Here is a 6,420-nt window from a genome sequence, read left to right on the forward strand (position 1 = left end):
AGCTGCCAAGAAATAGTTTGTAATACTACAAAAAAGAAATCGGAACTTTGTACAACATATGGCTATGGTTATTTTTGCATATATGAAATAAGTTTTCTCAGATAATACTGAGTATTTCGTACGAAAACTGGCACAAAATTTTATATTTTAATAATATTTCATTGAATCATATATTTTTTAACTAAGGTTACATATAATCGAATATTAAATAATTTGAGTTTATTTTGTTAATTAAGTTGCGTAGTTAATACTGGAAAGCTATTCAGGGAAAGGTTTACAAATAACTTTAACCATTGGAGGTACTGGGAAAACACAAAGCACAAATGCCCAGATAAGAATCCGTTTCCTGCGGACACTAGTTTGTAGTGATAATTTGTTCCGTGTAAATGTACAAATTTACAAATAGCTGTAGTTTTACATGACTATTACTGTACCGTTTACAAAAAATAATTACAGTTGAGTGGAATTGTGTTAGAGTTATACATGTTAGATATTTATCCTGTCGCGAAATAAATTATTGAATGCCGTTCAAGAGAATAATGGTATGAAATCCCAGCCTCTCTACAACCAATGACGCGATTCTTACAGGTCTTTACTATTGCATCGTACAAAATCCCGTCGTGGATTCGTGCAATGTTACGAGCACAAGTAAGTATAAAGTGAGGACTACTCGAAACCCCACATAAATAAAATAATGGCTTCTGGACGTAAGTACCCGTCAAATGGTCTGACGTCAATGGTGTCTGGCAGAAAGCGCTTAGCACACAGAGACAAGTGCTATCGAACTGAGAAAACTGATGTAATTCCAGTATTATCATTACAAAAAACAAAAAAACAAAAACACGTAGACTTACGGAGTGGGTGTCTTTTTTTTTATTATCCTAATCTAACTAAAACTAAGTTTATTTGTTTGGGAATGGTCTGGATTAGGGAAGACTAAGTGCATTTCAGGCCGAAGCCTGTACGTCTAATCATGCTGATTTTCAGCCATTTTCTAGACTATAGCTAGTTAAGTTGTGGTCAGGTAAAACCTGCACAGACACAGGGAAAACCCCGGGTTCATTCATGCGGGGTGAAGTAGTGCAGGCAGTGAGCAGGCAGGTTCAGCAGCTGAAGAGCTGGTCGGGGCAGGAAGTCTCAACCACGCTGGGGTCGGGAGCTTGGACCTTGCGGCCAGCATTGGTGCCTGTGCGCGTCTGGGTTGGTACCAGTGACACATGCGCACCTGGCGGCGGGTGACAGTACTCTTCGTCCTACAGGCTGCCATTCAGTTAGTGTGCTTAAGTTGGAAATCACTATGTTTAGCAAATGGCTAACAAAACGAAACGTAGTTGCATGAAGGCTGATGCTAGAAGTTTGTTTAAAAGCTTTAAAGGAACTTGTTTAGGCACACCTAATTTTTAAATTTTCATACAGTTTACTATCTTGGCTTTGGCTGCTTTTTTCCCCCTACTGGCCCTAAAACTACCAAAGTGAAGCCACATTACACTAACTACATCTTGAGCGTCCTTCCCCGGTTCTACAAGGCCAGCACAAGTCGCCACGCCCGCCGTCATCATCTGTACACACGCCACCGTCGGACGTAATTTTCTTTATCGTCCTTTATCGTGAACAACTGGTGCAAATGTTATTGCAAAAATCGGGAAAAGTTTCCCTCTCCAATCTTCTTATTGCATTATGTAGTGGTTCACATCTTATTATTATTATTATTATTTTTTCTCGTTATGTTTCGCCCTTTCTGCAATGACACAAAAACGGAAACGGATCTCTCGGAACATTTCACTGTGGCTTCTGCTCTTTCCAAAGTGCACGGCAACATAACAAATTGCAACCAAATAAATTGTATTTCTAGGTTACAAAATATTTATTTAATTAAAAAATATATATTATGCTTCGAGTCACAGAACGGGAAGAATTTACACACATATATAAGCGTATTTTAAACTTATTTATATTTTATACGTATTTAAAAAACACGGCTATCACCGCAGCCAACTACTCAGCTCGGAGCAACGTAAACGGAAGAGCTCAGCATTATCCGTACGGGTCCCTCTCCGTCTGCGTGTCATTGTAGAAACTTTGTTCAGTGTAATCCGTCTTACGTGACCCGTCTCCGTTTCCTTGTCATTGTGGAACGGGTCTAACATGCCGACTTCTGTTCTTTAACCTCAGTGTCAAAATGTCGTGAAGACATTTAAAACTTTAATACAGTTAATTGATCACAAACAGAAGAGTTAAAAATGCCATCATAAAGTGAGTATTGTCACACCGGTTTCACACACTTAGGTACCAAATTAATCGTGCAGACGTGGTCACCCACTGGCGGAAGCAATTATTAAAAGATTTGGGCAATTATTGTCTACTCGCCCTGCAACACAGTTGCCAACTGCTTCATCAAAGCAAAGCACGGCAGGTAGGTACGCTTGCCAACTACGGCACGTAAAGGCTACTTGGACTAGATGGGCTTCATAGAACTTTCGAACTAAAGTGTTATGCTAGGATCACAGTAGCGTGACGGGTGCGACGCGATGAGCGCGAATAAAATAACTCCTTAAAAATCACGTCCAACCATACGGTGACTTCAAAGCGATAAAATTTCGTAGGCGCGAAAATCTTTCCGATAAGAAAGATTTTTGTATTTCCATCGCATCGCGAGCGCGACCTTACTGAAATGAGCTTCAAAATTTTATTTTTGAAAGTTGTTTTTTTCTGTTTTGTGGGTAATATTATTATCAATCGTACATTTTCAAAGGTTGTGCTTATAAATTTTGAAATGAGTTCACGCACAGATATTTTTTGAATGAATTTTAAACTAAAAATATTATATTAAACGTATTTCTCCAACATGTAATTTGAAAAATTCGTATATATTGATGGCTGTCATATGTGTGGTGCTTTTGTAGTGGCTATAAAAACTATCGTTTATTATTGTTTTCCGCACTCTAAAAAAAATTTGTACTTTTACAAGGGAAATTCTTCGAAACCCTGTTGCCAAGGATATTTCTTGCAAAAATACAAGGCAGGGCCTTGCAAAATCGCACATGGTACAAAGCTCTGCCTTGTAGTTTTACAAGTAATATCCTTGGCAACAGGGTTTCCAAGGATTTTCCTTTTAAAATATACAAAAATTTATTTCAGTGCGCGCGGTTAAAAACATAATTTTCACAAAAACACGATAGTTGCTGTTACATCGCGTCGCGTATTGCGAGGTCGATTTCGTAGTAAAGTTAAGGGCGGTATTCCAAGACGTTCGGGTAAAGTAGCGATAAAGCATTGCCTTGTTGGGATACGATCGTAACCTAACTCGCGGGCCGTATTCCAGAACGTGTCCAAACGGAATCCCAGCAAGGTAACAGATCGGAAGTGGTTTTAATGAACGGTTTCCCTGCGCGAGGCTAGAAACTGGTTTCCAACGCAATCCAGCAGACGTTCGGCAACCACAGATACAATTGTTGTGGCAAAAATCGTAGAGATAGCAGCACCGTCGCACGAACTATACGGTATTATTCTAATTTCCTCAAGTACTTTTTAAGTTGCGATTATTTCTTGTCATGACCATCAAAGCGTACCAAATATATTCCATGATAGTTTCGATATCGTAAAGTTTCTTTTGGCACAAACAACACGCTTGGTACGTTCCCCCGATGATCACAAAAATTGCAATATACGAGTTAAGGCCGCCAGACGTGGGTCCGCCATCTGGACGAAATCAACGGACAAGTGAGCTCTGCGCATGAGCGGAATTTGGGCAACACGCAGGTCACGGATAGGTAGAGACCGGAAAAATTCGCGCATTCATTTCACGATAGGCTAGAATCCAAAAAGGTTGCAATTTTCCTGCTTCAGTGATTGGGCCACAGTATATCTGAAGGACTTTGGACCAATGAAAAAATGTAAACAAAAGAAGTAGCGAATAACGAGCATCCCAGTTAACAGCTGCTGCGGGTCAGTAACCAATGAGCAGATGCAATTCGCCCGAGTGCATAGAGGATCATGGAGTCCATCCTGTAGGTCACTGAAATCGCGAATTTTTCCGGTCTCTACGGATAGGACATCGAAATCTGTTCCCTAAAAATAAAGGACTGGCCGTTTCCGCTAGGGATACGGTTAGGGAACAGTTGTAGCAATATTTAGAGTCCCGGAAATTTCGCGGATTCCTCTGGCCTCAGGATAGAATTCAAAGTTATAGGTGTGCTCGACCCATGTTTACTTTCCCATTGGTTAAATTTCTTAGCGAGAACCTTTTTATCCTTGTTATTTGACACTACCTGATTCGCTTACTTCTCTCCTAGCTGGACATCGTTGGCTCACGGTCGTAGAGGGGCGTGTCCAGATAACTGCGGTCCAATCATGAACACAGTGCGACAGTGTGGAGGTTTGCATTCTAGCTTGCAACTAAATGAATGCGCGAAAATTCCGGGGCTCTAGCAATATTCAACACCTAGGCCCCTTGGAATACCGGGCCAAGTGTGTGGGTAGTTTTGAGAACGGGATGTGAGACGCGCGCGAAGAAGAACGAAACGTGCATTCATCGCGAGTTTCGCCGAGGGAGAATTAAGGCTCGTGGGCGCGCCTTGAAACGAGCAGGTGTCGAGTTTCGTCGCCACTTGACCAGTCCTGTCTCGTCGCACAACTTGCCCCCCCCCCCCCTCCTCCTCCTACGACAGAGAGGTCACGTGCAGCCGACGACTCGGGCCTGTTGGTTGACCCCCGGCAACTCGGGATCAGGCCAACCCTGCAGTTGCCTCGCCGCTAATTGGGCGTTAGCTCCCGGCGCTCTTCAGCGAAGAGCAGCCGACATCTAGCGAGAGCGGCGAGTACTACCGAAGAATAAAAATAAAAACATATTCTCTTCCGGGGATGTTTTCCCGAAGGAGCGCGTCATTTTACACGTTCTTTAAATGATTCGTGCGATGGTGAATTAGGATTTAATACAATTTCTTGGACATATGCCACTGCAGTTTTTGCACTTTATGTCTTGGGAAAAATTCATACGTGCAAAATAGAAATAAAAATTAAGAAAAAGAAACCTGTAAAAAAATATTTAACTGATGTAAAATACGTATCAACGAAATCACGAATACTTGAAACGTGCGGTCAATTTGCTGGTTCGGATTCTTCAGAAACCTTAGATATAATGTGAGTTTTAAATAATATTACAATATATTTTAACATTTAGGTCAGACAATTGAGTGAGTGATTGTTTGGTGCCAAAAAAAAAAAACTCCGCGGCGCACAATTTGGAATCCCCTGAGTTGAGAGATACGTTCCGGAGCAGGTGACTGGAGATGCTCGCAGTGTTAGAAACTACAGCCAATTACGGGCTTTCCAACGAAGAGCGCGCCCCGTTGAACAAAAGGTACTTCGTTGTTCAATATGGCAGGATCTTATATTCCACACCGGGTCCCGAACTCCTAGTTACGAGATCCGCTGTAAACAGCGTAAACATGATCGTTTGGGACTTTTTCACCGTAGAATCAACACGTTTGTTTTTAGGTTTGTTAATATTAAATACGAATCTTGTGAGTTCAAGTTCAGAGGAAGTACGATCAGTAACTGGAAATTTACAAATAGGCCTATATCCGTAAACAAGATTCTTGGGTAATTTTTAACCTGTTTTCTTGGTGAATTTAGTGGAGATAAAAGTCCAGGGAGTGTGCTTGTCTCTTCTAAAGTTGAAATCACCCTGGGTAAGGCCCTGACACACTGTTAAACTTTCGCTTTCAACACCGTCCATAAGATTTTCTCAGATAAAGTTGGAGGTTTATGACGTCACTGAAACGTCAAAAGCACAGCCATGTACAAATTGGTTGACTTGAGTTTCCACCACAAGTTTTGAAAATATGACGGGTTATAAAATATAATGGATGCAATCAACCAAAGAAAATAATGCACAGCACAGTTTCCATCACAAATATTAAAAATGGCGAAGAAAACATGGTATTAAAGAGGACTAAAAAGTTATAAACAATAAAATAATGTTAAAACGAATTTCGTATGCGAAATAATTCTATATGTAAAAAGCGAATTATGTGTTATAACTTTTAAAATTTTTAAATATTTTTATAATATAACGCTGTGTAACGAGTATTTTACTGAGTTTAATGTACAGATTTTTAAAAGTCAAAAAATTCACATAAAGCATAACAAGTCTAAAAAATTCTATCCAGAATGATGATCATTAATTAATTTTAAAATTAGTTTGTAATCGAATAGTTCGAGATAGCCCAGACCAAAAATTAACTTTGCTAGTGTAAAATTATTTAAAACATTTTTTGAGGTCATTATCCAAATATATTTTATGGAGAAAATTGGAAGCTATTTTGTGTCCAATGCTACCCCTCCTTCTCTATTGTCAAATATAGTTGGAGACAAAGATTCGAAAGATACTTTAACAATTTGGTTAGAAGAATCAAACCG

This window comes from Bacillus rossius, chromosome 5, assembly GCF_032445375.1.
Source record: "Bacillus rossius redtenbacheri isolate Brsri chromosome 5, Brsri_v3, whole genome shotgun sequence".
NCBI classification, from domain to species: Eukaryota; Metazoa; Arthropoda; class Insecta; order Phasmatodea; family Bacillidae; genus Bacillus; species Bacillus rossius.